This window comes from Pelobates fuscus, chromosome 1 (genome assembly GCF_036172605.1).
Source record: "Pelobates fuscus isolate aPelFus1 chromosome 1, aPelFus1.pri, whole genome shotgun sequence".
Lineage (NCBI taxonomy): Eukaryota > Metazoa > Chordata > Amphibia > Anura > Pelobatidae > Pelobates > Pelobates fuscus.
Genome location: NC_086317.1, coordinates 404,363,854 through 404,379,083, shown reverse-complemented (window position 1 = coordinate 404,379,083; position 15,230 = coordinate 404,363,854). Strand labels below are relative to the sequence as shown.

General features: G+C 37.0%; 1 protein-coding gene across 1 annotated transcript in view; it reads left to right on the top strand.

Annotated features, from left to right (window-relative positions):
- Positions 1–12,042: 12,042 nt before the first annotated feature.
- Positions 12,043–15,230, top strand: part of LOC134596725 (fidgetin-like) — a 67,136-nt gene continuing 63,948 nt past the window's right edge. The window contains exon 1 of the mRNA XM_063444787.1: positions 12,043–12,132. The gene's annotated coding sequence lies outside the window, so the exon portion shown is untranslated. The remainder of the gene's footprint in view (positions 12,133–15,230) is intronic.

The window sequence follows — 15,230 nt, the reverse complement described above, 5'->3', positions numbered from 1 at the left end:
TGCATGTGCAGTATTGCTTTTTAAGGTTGATCCAACTCAATTCTTCTGATGTGTACTTTCTGTTTGCCATATGTGACACTTTGCTCCCCACAGCTCGTCAGAATACAGTGCAAATTCTACAGTGGTTTTCAGTGTCTTCTAATATTCACAAACATTTGTCAAGTATTTTTAATTAGAAGAAGTGTGCCATGATGTTGGGTTTGGAAATAGAAGGAAATTGTGAACACGCACAGAGGAACAAGCCACACGCTATTAATCTAGTAGAGGCACTCCATCTATTCTGTGGATATATACTTGGCACTCTGTAGTTATCTGTACAACCTAGACATGTCAGCTGACACCACATTTGTCTTGGTTTTCTACACTTCCCCTGAGGCCACAGTATGCCTAGAACCTCGAGGAAGGGTCACTAAAGGAAATAGGTAAAATAAAGTGCATATATGTTTAAATGGACACCCATACTTTTTGTTTTTTAAGAGGTTCCTGAGTGAATGTGCCAATTCCATAGGATTCGTTTTACAGGCTGGTTCAAGTAGAGGCTTTCACTATTGAAGTCTATAAGAAGTTTTGTAGATAAATAATTTGGAAAATTTAGTTTTAGAAAATCTTTATTATATTTATGGAACTTGTTTGAAGAGAGCCTACTTGTATGTGTTTATTCCTGCACCAGCGTTTGAATTTTACCCTAGAATATTATCCTTTCTGTTTGACAAAGCTGTTCCTTTTCTTGAATATTTTGCATATTTGTTCAATTAGATGCTTATAACATTAAACAGACATTTCTGTGGTTTTACTTTAGAAAATACATTTGTGTGAGTACTTGTGTGTGTGTGTGTGTGTGTGTGTGTATATATATATATATATATATATATATATATATGTGTGTATATATTGTACAATATAGAAACTAAAATCTTTAAGAAATCTCAAAATTAATTTCCTCAGTAGCATGAAATATAAATAAATTAATTTCTTAAATGGTCACGTTTGGACTTTTAGCCTTAAGGGTCACTAAGAACCTTAGAAACACTGTAAGCACCATAACCACTACATCTCATTTTACTAGGCTAAAGTTCCTTTGATGTTATCACCTCTGTTTTTTATAATTTTTATGTTATTATTTAAATAGTGCCATCAAATTCCGCAGTTCTTTACAAATTCCGCCATCAAATTCTGCAGCGCTTTTTTTTGTTTGTGTCAAATCAATTTCAATAGAGCTAGGTGCGCTAATTTATTTTTAGTTTTACTGCTCAAAATTTGGCACAAACCATGGGGATGACCATTAAAAGGACACTATTGTCACCAGAACCACTTCAGCTTAATATAGTGGTTCTGGTGTCTATAGTATGTCCCTGTAGTCTTTGTTAATAGAAACGCCGCCTTTTCAGAGAAAAAGCAGTGTTTACATTGCTGCTTAAGAACACCTCTAGTGGCAGTCACTCCGACAGCAACTAAAGGTGCTTCCTAATCCAGTACTACACAGTGTCTCCACGCACTGCATGGAGACGCTGAATGTTCCCCATAGAGATGCGATGAGGAGATGCTGTTGGCGCAGCATGGTGTTTAATTGCACATGAGTAATGTTCTCCCAATACTTTTATATGGAAAAACATTGGATTGGCTGAAAGTATAACGTTTGATAATCTCAGCCAAGGTTGCAGAGCCAGCCGTGGCAAAACTGGCACGGGAGAAAAGGTGAGTAAAATCACCTTCCCCATGCGCTGCAAGGAGGGCCAGATACTTAAATAGTTTAACACTACTGTTAGGAATTCATGTTTGTAGTCATGACACTATAGTGTTCCTTTAAAGATGACCTTCTCTATAACCACTGCAACGGGCTGTATTGATGATTATGGTGCTTAGATTGCCCCCTCTATTTGTAATTGTAAAATGAAGTATGAGGATAATCAAAGTGTCAACCCGTGCCAAAAAAATTTAAACGATCACTCGACATCTTACGGACTGTTTTCAAATAGGTGATTTGTGAAGTAAATCCTAGATGAAAATAGCCAAACTAAAGCCATTACTAAAATAGAGAACTATTCCATTGCAGTTATTTTCGCTTCCGATTTGAAATTCTCTGGAAATCCTGACAAATCGCACTTTGGAGACTGCCTCTGACAGCATTTGATGTTAAAGCATACATTAGCATAAAACCAATGCACTAGTAAACAAGTTAACAATTGTTATACAACAAAAAACTGCCAGCAAGCGTAAATGGTGTTTGCGGTATTGAAGGGCACACAATTCACTCCGCTATGCTTGGTGGTTTTCTACCTTCTAATTATTCATTTATATGGAGTATTTATTCCTTAGTCTCCCTCACCTCTTAACCCCTTCATGACAGGTGACATGCGGAGACTGTCATGATATTATATGATTTGCCTAACCCCTCGTCCTGAAACCCAAGAGTAAAATGCTGCTAGTATATTCAGTGCCATTAAACAATTCATGTTGTGCACACTGAACCGAATTGAGGGGATTTAGAAAAACGTTGTGATTGGGTATAGTGGAACAGCCATGATGGAAACCAATGGAATCAGCAGATACATAACCTTGGTTTCTATAGAGATCACCACATATTGAGAATTTTGCACCACTTTTACACAAATCTCCCCCAGACTGCTTAGTACTGCCATGAAAATTTGCTGCACTGCAGTACTTGAAGATTGTGGATAAACGTTGTGTAGCCTGGTGGGGAAATATCAGATATGCAGTGCAAAAGCAGCTTGGGGCTTAAAGCTGTAGGTAAACGTATTTGCCTTAGAGATTGTCTCTGTATCTATGTTGTCATTGTGCTAAACTGCTTTTCTAATAATATGTTTACTTGTCCCTATATTTAACAAATAAAATGTAGATATACCTCTTGATGCAACAACTTGGCACGTTCAACTTGACTCCCTGTCAAACATTGTTATAAACTTTGTCCTGACGGTCAGCATAGAGATAGCATACGGAGAAATTAAACTATGTTTAAACTATGCCCTCGATGTGCATGGGCCAGTGTGGATTGTGATGTAATTTGCTAATTCTTTAATTCTTGTTTATTTTTTTAATATATATATATTTTGCTTTGTTGCCCCTGAATACACTCTGTGTGTTTGTGTATGTCACCAAATGTTGTTTTTGCAAGCGATGTTTGCTCAGGCATGCACAGTGCGTACATATAGTAAATAGGACAATACTTAACATGCCCTGACATGGAGTGTCCAGTATACATACCTGAGAACCTGCAGGCTTTCACCTGTAGTCTCCAGCTATTGCAGCTGGGCTATGGGTGAGCTGGAAGAAGTCCGAGCTTTCTTCTCTGACTTGCTCATTCTATAAACCATTGACGTCAGACTAAATGGCTGAATACGTGTTAATGTTAAAAATGCTGCACATAATTAATAACCGCAGGACATTGGCTTCCCTGATCGAGAGAAAGAAAGACTGGATTTCCCTCTGTACAGTAATTTCCAGGCTCCCATCTACATACCAGGTAAATTGACCAATCTGTCCCGAGGCTCTGGGTTTTTTTTTTTTTTTTTTTTAGCCGATTTGTTCCGGTATTCATTAAGGTGTATCTTTTATATTCAGAATGACTTACAAACCAAGTTGAATATAAAAGTCATATATGGTGATACAACAGAACAATTTTTTTTATTTATTTATTTATTTTTAAACTGCAAAGGTGCCTTTAGCTGTACATATATTCCTAAAATTCCATTTTCATTGTAAATCAGGCAATGGTTTTGCAAGGGTAAGTCTTATTGCTCTTTTTTGCACTAGCAAACACAGCATACCAGGCCAGATGTGAACAGCACATATAGCATTGTTACATACAACACACATTCTGCGTGTTCAAGCACACACGGTTGGCTTTAAATAGTTACTCCAACCAAAAAAGCGTTTTTCATAAAACACTATTTTTGATTAGAGTAAGCCTTGATGTACTTGTCCGCGCACCCCCCGAACCCTCCCCAAAAAAAGAAATTCAAACTACTGATATAAGTTCTCCCTGCATCCTGATCCTCCACTGCCGATGTCACGCTGGAGGGGTACAAATATCAGAAAGAGCAGGCTGAAAAGCCTGAAATAATGATTTCTGGAAGTAAATGTTGGAAGATCACCATGTATCCAGTAATTTCCATGCTCCCTACTTTATGCTAAATGGACATGCAATGGAACCTCCCATCTGAGCATTTGATCAAACTGTGTTACATTTTAGTTTATATGGAATGAGAATCCCTATTTACCAAAATATATTACCCTCTTTAAACAAAAGTAGCATCAGTCGTATTGCCCTGCACACTGGGCCTTTGAATTCATGCTGAAGGAATTTCAACTTTAAATATTCTATTTGTGTCCTAGCTCAGAACTACAGGGTAGCCTTAGGCAAGTTATGCCATGTTAGGTGGCTCCTCCACTCCCACTGAAAATCAACACTTCCTATTTTACGGTGCTCTCTGGAGCGGCTGTATATTACAGAGGACATTTTTGCCGACTAGTGTATTCTTAAAGGAGAAGTGTAGCTTAGAAGAGAATATGAATTCCCTAGATGGTCACAAAGTCACGTGGGGAATGTAGAGGCGTTCCGCATGCTGCTAACACATTTCTTTGAAATCTAATACCTTCTCCTTTTCTAAATTTGCTCACAACATGCTTTTTTTTCTATATGATATATTTATCTGTTCATTTGTATCATACTTGGTTACTATTGTATCCAGGTGTCTGTGTTTTACTCAAGTACCGAATGTGGAAAAAAAAAACAATAACCCCACTAACTTGTTATTCTATATGGCTAGTGCTTAAATCCTGTCCTCCTGGGCCAATAATAGTCCAATATGTTAGGAAGGCAGAGCTTGCTCAAACCAGATGGTCCTTCAATGAACAACATTTCTTTCTCTTGTAAATAATTATTGGTGGAGAACATAATTTGTCATGTAGACTTTTATTACCAAGAGCAATTTTCCTGGTGGTGTAAACAGTGCTAATAATACCAGATTCTGTTTTTTAGTATTGAACAAATAGAATACTCCGGCTACAGCCGGTGTAGGAGATTGTGGGTGACAAGACCAATTTATGTATATAATATGATATACAACTAAATAGTTAGTGTGGTGTGCGTCTCTCTTTATAGTACACATACATGTACTGTATCGATATTGGCAGTAAAAGCCAGGCTATCGCTCACTCAATGTTAATTTTAAATTATCGAAAAACATTCTGCGATTTTTAACTGTGATAGTGTTCTGGTATTAATTTGACGGTGTGATGACTAATACAGTTACAATGGTATTTTTTTTTATTTTAATTTGTTTATTTTTGCAGGGTCTACGATTTAAGTAATCACCCATGTTCATATAACCTATGTGTTTTGACTAAGGTCAGTGAAAGAGATATCTATTTGTGTGGAAGAATTTGTGACTTGTACTCTTCCTTTGAAGTTTATTAGAATTCTTTGCCAAACATTCACAGTGGTTCCTCTGTATTGACCAACTGCATGTTTGAGAAGCCATACTTCACTTTATATATTTATTTATATATTTTGGTAGTTTTATTACTGAATGAAGTTGCATTAGCAACATTATGCTGTGTTTTGTGTGGGCACTGGAAGCATTTATATCTATTGCAAATTTAATTTTATCCCAAACCTCCCAGATAAAAATATTGTACAAACCTCGACTCAAGCAATCAAATAAACCCAAATTGCATTCAAATCCAATTCAGTTTATCCCAAATCTGAACTTTGGAGGGAGAATACAATTTTATATATATATATATATATATATAATTTATTTTATTCTTTTTTTTCTTTTTTCCCTCTTCTAATACTGTCTTTGACTCTTGCATTTTATGCCATTGCTTTGAGGATGTCTCTCCTTTCCCAAATGTTTAAATGCAGTGCTCCTGTCCAGAGGCAGTGCCTCCATTTGGTCTATTGTACTGGAATTCTCAGAGGGATGGAGATCATTTTGAGTGGTAGGGGTTCTGCCAAGCAGCTCATTTTGCCTTCAGCAGAAGGCAGCTCCTGGTTAGCGGTGTTAGGTTACTTTTTTTTTTTTCTGCCTCCCCTCCTCCCAGGCCTTTTCTCTATCTCACCCAGCACCCAGCTCACCCCCTCCTCACAAAACATGTCCAGTTTTGGAAAGTAGCTGCAGGGGGACTGTCCACTGGATTTCTGAATAGGCAGAATACATTAACACATTGCTGGAGCGGGAGAAAATGTTCTTTGCCTCTCCATCCATGAAAGCAAGAAGCGTGCACCCCTTGGAAAGAGCAAAGCACTGATTCATTATTTTATTGAAATTCATATTTCACTGGTTTGTTGGGTCTTGCGTCTGTGGCACCCAATCTGCATCATATGTGACAGTGAAAAATGACCACTGCGGAGTTTTGAGTTATGTATACATTTTAACTACCTTATTTTTTTCAATTTTTTTTTTTTTTTTTTTTAGTTTTTTCCAATTCCACTTTGACTTTGCATTTGGTACACCTTTGTATATCGTGACAAATCAACAATAGGGAAATTTTTGGAAACTAGCTGTGGCTATTTATTTATTTCCAAAAAAGGCTGGTAAGAATAAGATGATAAGATTTGGCAAAATTATTCTATTGAAGCTCACCAACTGAATGTGATGGTAAAATGGAATAACTTGTCTTTGTCCAGATTAATAATAATCTATTTTTTTTAAAAGCAGGATTTCTCGCCAATAAAAATCCAAATACCCATATATTAGATCTGTTACTTGGCTGGTGATTAAATCAGAACTATTCCCCAACATAGATTGCCATTAAACTTTTAATTTTAGAAACTGTATTTCTTTCATAGAAGGAAATGTTAATTTGTTATTATAATAATTGGCATTTATATAGCGCCAACCGATTCCGTAGTGCTTTACAATATTATGAGAGGGGGGGGGGGGGATTTAACTATAAATAGGACAATCTTTTCACGTTAATGTGGTGTAAAAATGGAATATAAATTGATGGATAAAGCAGCAGCAAGTCAGTGAAAAGATGGTTCTGGCAGTAAAATTTGTTTACTGTCAAATCAGTACAGAAGTAACTTCTCTCAAATTCATGAGAATGGTGGACTGTCTCCGACACCCTGCATTCTGTATACTAAAGCATGGTAGTGCCCTGTTTAATATAAAATGGCATGTATCTCTTGAAGGACTTGCCATTACGTCCTAAGAAGGAACGCAACCTTACATTGATTGATTGACAGTCCGGAGAGTAAATGCACTAGTTTTGGTCTATGAAAAAAGTTACATTTTAAGGATACCCATCATTAATTTTGTAAAGTGCTCTTTAGAAAAGTGCTATAAGGTTAAATAGATGGATTAATTGTACTCTTTATCGACCTTGGAAGGTTTATCGTGTTTTGAATAGACTCCTGAGGTTTGAGCTTTGTGGAAAGAATAACACTAAGAGAGTCGCATTGTTACCTCCAATAATGAAATACATTGAGGGAGGTTTATCAAAGTACTAAAAGTTGGGCAGTCACCATGGAAACCAGTGGAACCAGCAGGCAAATTCCATTGGTGACGATTCCCCCCCTCTATATTTTACACCACTTATTAGTAGCAGACACTTTGATAAAGCCATCCTTATTGAATAGAATTACAGTACCTATTGTATAGTTTTTGTAACTCTGTTAGAGGAGCCATTATTTTGTTACACGAGTAACTTTGGTTATTGCATACTCTCAAAGTAATATAAAAACGATCTCAAACTAAATACCCCCAACAACGTCACACATCTATCTGTGGTTCATAAATTATTCTGTTTTAGTTTAGTGTGGGCTGCATGGAGGGAGAGAGATTTCTGATGTTTTCTAATGCAAAATATCAATGTTAGCAGTTTGGGTTTTTGAAGCTTGCCTAATCAACATCCTGGTGTCTGTCACAGTGTCCCTAACTTGGATTGAGTTACTAATGGAGTTTTAAATGTAATATTTTTATGTCTTTTTGGAAAATAGCTTATTATTTTACTTGTTCTTATTATAGAAATTTAAGTGGGCAAGATTACTATCACTTTTGTAATTATTTGTTTTATTTATTGTATGTATACACCTGAATATTATTGTAATAATTTTTTTTTTATTTTTTTTTATTTAAGTGCCCACACTTCAATCCACATTTCCAGCGTTTGGATACGAACCCGTAATTTAGGAAATCCTCTTGGCATCTCACAGTAAGACACAACATTTAAATAATCACATGCATGTTAAAATGTCACAGTTGGAACTAAAACTGGTGTACTCCACTTCCACTTACTAACATTTGAAATGTATGTAAACACTTTGCTATACACACCATTTTATTTTCCTCTTCATCTTTTTTATAAAACAAAATTAGTATTTTAGCTTTAACCCCTTAAGGACACATGACATGTGTGACATGTCATGATTCCCTTTTATTCCAGAAGTTTGGTCCTTAAGGGGTTAAAGGGGTGGGGTTATATCGAATTTTTACTTATTTCCTATATTTAATATGTCTGTGAAACATGAAAATAAAATTAAATGTAGACATCACACAGCTTTATTAGTCTCTATCCTGAAACGGAGCGCCTCCATCTTGTCTCCCAAAATCATTGTTAAAAGCTCTGCCCCTTGCACTTTTCTGTCCTCATAGAGAGAGGAAGAGCAACAGAGACAATGTTTCTATTTCTCTTCCTCATTTGCAATGTGTGCCCTGTATGCTAAGATTAAACATCATCACAATGGCATTTGTTAAAGGAACACTGTAGTGTCAGGATCACAAACCTAGTGTATGCCTGACACTATAGTGCCTGTGTGGCTGTTTAGGTACCCTTAGAGCGCTCTGAAAGGCAATTTTACTCCCCTTTTTTCCCATGCAACGCTGTGGCTGGCCCTGCCAGTCAATCCAATTCTTTTCTATAGGAAACATTGGGGACTAGGGCATGTGTGCAGCAGAAAAACATAATCCGTTCACCTCTATGGAGAGGCTCAACGCCAGTGCTGCACACACTGACCCAGGAAGCACGTCTAGCGGCCATCTGAGGGAATACCACTAGTGTTGTTACTAGGCAGCAATGTAAACGCTGCCTTTTCACTGAAAAGGCAGCGTTTACATTGGAAAAACCTGCTGGAACAGGCTTTAGAAACCAGAACTGCTACATTACTAAAGGAACTATTGTGTCCCTTTAAGTCCATTTTAAATATACATAAAAAAAAAAAAAAAGTTCAACACAAGTCAGATAATTATCAATATTTTATGTAATTGCCAGAGAATTTGTGGTTCCCCTTTAAACATAATGTAGATATTGCAGTAAAAATGAGCCCCAAGAATTGGTTTTGTTGATGAGGTAGCTCTCATTGTCGTCACTGTAGCCTGAAGATATCCCACAAACCTCTGCCTTGCAGACTACAGTTATGTTGTTAAGCAACTCTATTTGTCACATACATTGAATGGAATTGATACTGTAGCCTTGTGACTGGACCTGTCAAGCATGCTCCTGAGTAGGGGGACATGTGTCAAGTAAGATAAGTATTTGTCTAGCATACTACGTATACTACATGCGCTTGATGATCAAATATTTCAACAGGAATAGGAGGAAATATAGGTTACTCCACTAATGTCAAGTATTAAAAGGGTAGCCTTATTGTTGCAGTAATACGTGCAGAGTGGCAGGGACATGGGACCTCTTTGTGCCTTACCCAATTTAAAGACCATACATTGTAATAGTGCGCCCTTTTCTAAATGGAGCTGACAGAAATAGTAAGTATAGAGTAGGGGCTGCCCAAAGAATGAGCGAGCAGAGATTGCATCCCCTCCTGCTGAAGATTGGACTACTGCAAGTTCAGTAATCGCTTGTTTTATACCCTGAGCGTTGGGCAGTAGTTCCCAGGTACAATTTGCTTATATTTAAGTACATCACTTCAGTGGATTTAGTAGTTTTGAAGGTGGGAACAGGAACATTTTGTCCTATTTTATTTAATTGTTGCCATTCTAAACTGCACCTAGTCACAGCCTGTTTTTTGTTGATGTTTTTTTTAATCTGACTGAGCAGAGCGTTGTGTTTAACAACCAGCAATTCTATCTTTCTTTCTGCCCTTGTTAGATTGCCTTTGATATAGCTGTGTTCGCTTAAGGTTGGTATGATAGGCTAAGGCCGGCCATTCCCTGGTAGCTGAGGAATATGTTGGTGATCTCCTAATTAGGTGTCCCTTCAGAAATCTAGGGTTGACTGTAGTGGTTATTGGGTACTTGATGTATTCGGAGTTGGACATTACCTACCTTAATCTAGACTTCCACAAAGCTATTGGTTGGTGGGGCTATCCAGCTACATCACTACCAATTTATAGCATATTTAATGCAGTACACTAGGCTATTCCGCAATCCACCACCAACTCTATAACATTGTTAGACTGGTACACTAGGCTATGGTGATCGCTCTCCTAGCCACTTAGTTTTATTTCACTGACAGTGTGACGGCAATTTTTATTTTGAAGTTCTCTTGTTGAAACCATACTAAGCTGTTTTGAGGCACTCACTTCATGAATGTTACTGGGTCACAATCTGTTGTTCAAAATGATGTGTATCTAAACAGGATTGTGTTGCCAATCCCCCAGCTAGGAAATTGTTACTGTGTATATAACATGTAAACAGTGTAGTAATATGAAATTGGACTCTGAATGCAGTGAAATAAACCTGTTAGAAAAGAGAATTTTGTTAACTTTAAACTTTCCTATTTGATTATGTAGGATGTAGAACTTTGAGGGTTATGCCCCCAGACAGAACTAGTGCTACACAACCGTCAATATGCATAGAACTAGATTTAGTGTTTCTGATCTTTTATTGAATAAATAAAGTTCAATGTGGAAAAAAAAAAGAAACTATAAATGGGTCAGTTTTGTATGTGTATGGGTGCATGGTTGGGTTTTATTACCTTTATTTGGATCAACAGCATAAATAATGGCCTTGTCTTTTTTCAATTGAACTATAAGGACGTGTATGTTTGTAGGGCCAGGATACTCGACCCAGTCTTTTATTATGTATGCCTTGTATTTTTTTTTTCTAAATAAAGACTTAGAAATCAATGGATTTGTTCAGTAAACCTCAAATTGTGGTAATCTGCTGTAAATTCCAAATACAGGCCAATATTCGGTAACATTCTCTAATTCACCCAATTTGCAGCCTTTATTTTGCAATTCAGTTGTCCAATCTTGTAAATTCAATGTTTAGTAGATAAATCGCGGTCATGCAGCTTGTGCCCTGTTCTTGCTTTTATTGGTCCTTAAAAACAACTAGTCAATATTGTTATGTTTCCTCCCCAGTCCAGAACACTTTTCGTTTCACTTGAAAATTACAAAACGTTGCTTCTCATCCTGCTTTTCATGTTTGTTGTTTGTTTTTTTCTATTTGTTTTTCTCACTACAACTCTTATCACCTCCGGCCAGTTTTCAAATAATTATGAATAATGGGAGATATTGACCAATGACAACTGTAATGCTGTCTTATCCCACCCTTGCCTTAAAGGCTTAGAGTTTTATTTCAACATTAACTAGTAACACATTCCCTGCTGCTACAACTTGCAAACATGCATTGATTTCCTGCATCCCTGTGATGTCACCAGCTTAAAAATTTAAAAACCAGCCACTGCCACAGAATGAGTTCTACACGCTCCAACAGATCGCTTTAACCTCCCTACTCTACCTCCTGTCCTTTCATAACTAACTCTCTCTCTCCTTGTCTATAAGCCCTACTGCTCTCCCTGCGGCCAAAATCTATTCATTCCTGATATCATCTCAACACTTTTTCTTCAATGTGCTGCCTTTAGGGCGCCAACAAGGACACAGATGACTATACTGTAGCAAGACGAGAGCAATGAATGCTTGAATGGTCACTTTTTCTTCCCTGCTGGCTAATATAGTTTTGGAAGAAGTCAAAAGCTTGTGGAAGAGGAGGGGAGGGGGGGGGAGGGGAAACAGGGGGATGCCCTAGTGATTGCAGCCCAGGCAGCCTGCTGTCACACTCTCCCTCTCTCTCTCTTTCTCACACACACACATTGTCACAGTAAGAATGGTGAGTCCCACACACAGCCTTGCTGTGGTCCTCTCATCTCCCTTAGTCTGGATTACCAAGCCCTGTGTTTAAAGTAGCATGTTCTCGGAACCAGAAGGTAAGTAAACACTTTCCTATGGAAATTAATCCGGGAGGGTAAATGGTTTGTTCTTAGGTTACAGATTCTGGATGGTCCCTGTTGCTTAATGTTCTGGGGCAGCTGCCCTACATCTGCATTATCTTCTATCAACCCCTTTGTTATAAGAAAGCTTAGCAACACATAGCAGCACAATAGCTCAGTAGGGGTTATGGGCCATGGTGGATGTAATATAAATATATATAGCTTTAAAAAAAAATTCTTCATTACATTATGTTGGAGTGATTTGTTGTTGTATTCTGAAATTCCTGCTTTATTTTCATTTCAATGTTTCTTTTCATTCTAATTCTTTGCTTAAGTTTTCCGTTTAATTTGATGGGGATTCTGCTGTGTAGGATCTGGATATTATAACCTTTAAAGTGACAGACTTTTTTTGACAGGGTCTTGCAAGTTTTAAGAAAAATATAAATGTCTTGTCCTTTTTGTTAAATTTGTGTGCATATTTTCTTTATATTTAAGGTAGAGGAAGGTTATAATATATTAAAACAATAACTTAATTTGACCCTGTTTGAGTAAATTATTATCATTATTTTATTATTTATATAGAGCCAGCAAATTCCATAGCGCTGTACAATGGGATGAAACCTATTCAAATTAAATTTGTAATATATATGACACGTGTGTGTGTCGCGCTCTCTCTCTCTATCTCTCTCTCTCTCTCTTTATATATATATATATATATATATATATATATATATATATATATATACACACAAACGTGTGTGTGTGTGTGGATGTATATACATTATAAAATGTATGTATATGCTCTGCACATAACGGGTTAGAAACTGTATGTGTGTGTTTTTATATACATAGTGTCCTGTTGTACCTTTGACCCTGAAGAAGGTCCCAAGCAAGACTGAAACGTTGGTTTTAAATTATACTAATTAATGCTTGTTTTAAATCCGGAGAGCAACCTTTTTTTGAAGAATTACATATACATATATATATATATAGTGTGTGTATGTGTGTGTATATATATATATATATATATATATATATATATATATATATATATATATATATATATATATATATACACACACACACACTTTCTAAGCTGTTATGTGCTGAGCCTATAATAAACAGCTCCTTGAATGCCACACACGTGTAGTGTTTGGCTGACATATATCTATAACAGCTAAGGATAAACAAACTGAGCTAAACAGGCTAAATCTCTCTTTTCCACTGCTACATATTGCTTTGTGCCTTATCTGTATGCAGTACGTGCCAGAGCCTATAATCATATAATTAGAGGTCATGTGGTGTTGAAGTTATGCATGTGAGATGCGAAGCTGACTCTGCTTTTTAGACTCATTCACAACACTCAGGCGATTTTTGCTGTGTCTGCATGTGGGGAGGATAAGCGTGTGTGCCCTGGCTCTGCATGCAGTTGCGTTTCACTGGGTGGATTGTAACTGCCAGCCTGTATTGGACATGACCAACTAACTTCCTGGAGAAATGCGTTATATATCAGAAATCCCATAAGCAGAAATTACTGAGTTATTGCTCTTTCCTGAAAATGAAGACAATCCAGATGTTTTACGTGAAAGGCAAGTATCACTATAGACTGTGTTCAGGATGGGAGAGGCTAACATCTTTATTCGGTGCTGTCTGTTTTTTAGTCAACGTTTAAGAAGACCTAATGCGTCAGAATAATACAAATGTGACTTCTTGAGGCAGAATGTTAAAATTATGGCATATTGCGGCAGAACTATACGAATGTGACTTATTTTTTTTCAAGTTTCACTGTGTTTTGATGTAGCTTACCCTTATCATAATTACTGGATAGAAATTTAGGGCAAATAGCTAGCATTGGTAAAACCATACAGGGTTCAGCGGTTTACCAGATTCTGCTAAGCACGGTTTTAGCTAGTGTAGTAAAGGCTTCAAGAAGCTTCAGTTTACACCAAATACCATTGTGAGGCAGCTTGCTTTTATTGAATCCCTCATGTGCAGACTGAGGTCAGTGAAATACCTAAAACATTTTTATGACCAACTATTCTACAGAGGGTCAAATATCCGAAGAGGTAGCAAATGGTAGCTCAGTTTGTGAATGCTGGAAAATCTGACTTCTTAAAGGAACAGCACAAGCCCTATCTAAATCTTTGCAAAGAAGTAAGTGTTCTAATCCTTTTTTTACTCATCGCTAACACGTACCATCCAAGACTGCTGTAGAGCAGTGAATTTCAACCAGTATGCTGAGGAATAGTGTTCCATGAACGGCTTGTCTTTAGGGCTGTAATAGATTGAATACACTTCCCAAATACTTACTTATTTATTTTTAAGGAAAATGTTGTCCGTAAAATTTTAATTTTGGTAAAACTAAAACTATGAACACCAGTCAAACTTGATGCATGCTATATATTTGTTGCTTAGTTTTATTCTAAGGTAAATTACTTTTATAGAACCTCAGTAAAGGTAAAGAAACAAGTAAGATTGTCTGGGGAATTTTTCTGTCATTAAAGTGTGCCTTGGTCCAAAAATATTGGGAACCGTTGCTGTAAAGGGATAGGAAGCTTGTTCCATACATTGAACCAAGAATAATGCAGTCAGATATTCCTGGCTGCCAGGCTGAAATGCTGCTTCCTGTGAGGTTTACATTCATACATGAAATATTTGTAATGTTACTGACCTAAGACAGTGTGGATTTATAGATGTTTTTGACGTGACAGGACAGTGAGTAATAATGCCCAGGCAGTGTGTTTTTTGAGCTGTATAGTGTTTATATCAGATAGATGTGATTAGATTCAGCTAAGCTGCTGTGTGTCTGTGCAGGGTTACTTGTCATTGCCGGAATAGTCACTCTCTTTTCAGTCATATATTCAGCAGCCCATTTCTCTGTAGATTGCCAAGACTACTGAGAGTTGGAGGCTACAATTGGCACTGGTTGAGTTGTGTGTTAGCGTTTGCTTGCTGTTAACTCTTTCTGGCTAGTTAATTATAAATGTGTAATTAATTGTGTTTGTTATCCCCTCTGACTGTATTAAGATTAATGGAATTTTATCCAATTTGGCTACAAACATACTTTAGATGGGATACACAAAATAGTACAACTG